This window comes from Populus euphratica, unplaced genomic scaffold (genome assembly GCF_000495115.2).
Source record: "Populus euphratica unplaced genomic scaffold, PopEup_1.0 scaffold768.1, whole genome shotgun sequence".
Classification (NCBI taxonomy): Eukaryota; Viridiplantae; Streptophyta; class Magnoliopsida; order Malpighiales; family Salicaceae; genus Populus; species Populus euphratica.
This window is the reverse complement of record NW_011500637.1, coordinates 5445-5819: the sequence shown is the minus strand read 5'-3', so window position 1 is coordinate 5819 and position 375 is coordinate 5445.

Below are 375 nucleotides of genomic sequence, written 5' to 3'. Positions count from 1 at the left end.
GACAGCAATTCGACCCTCTTAGAAGCTTTTTTTGGAGAAGTCTATAACCGAAATCTATAAAATTAACTAAGTAAAGGAAAGGAAATGAATTGGATCTTGACATGAGATCCATTAGCCTTGGGTCCATTATCAATGGGTCTGGACCTAGTGGAACGGGTTTACAGACCTGGTGGAGCTGGTCTACGTACAGACCTAAGAGTGCTGGTCTACACCTAGCGTAGTGGTCTCCAAACTTAGCTGCATGATTCTGCAGACCCCAGGCATGCGGTTTGACAGACCCACTTGTTTGGGTCTGCAACCAGGTGCGCAAGTCTGGCTCTAGCACTTAGGGCATGCAACCCTAGCACCACGTGTCTGCAGCGTAGTGCACAACCC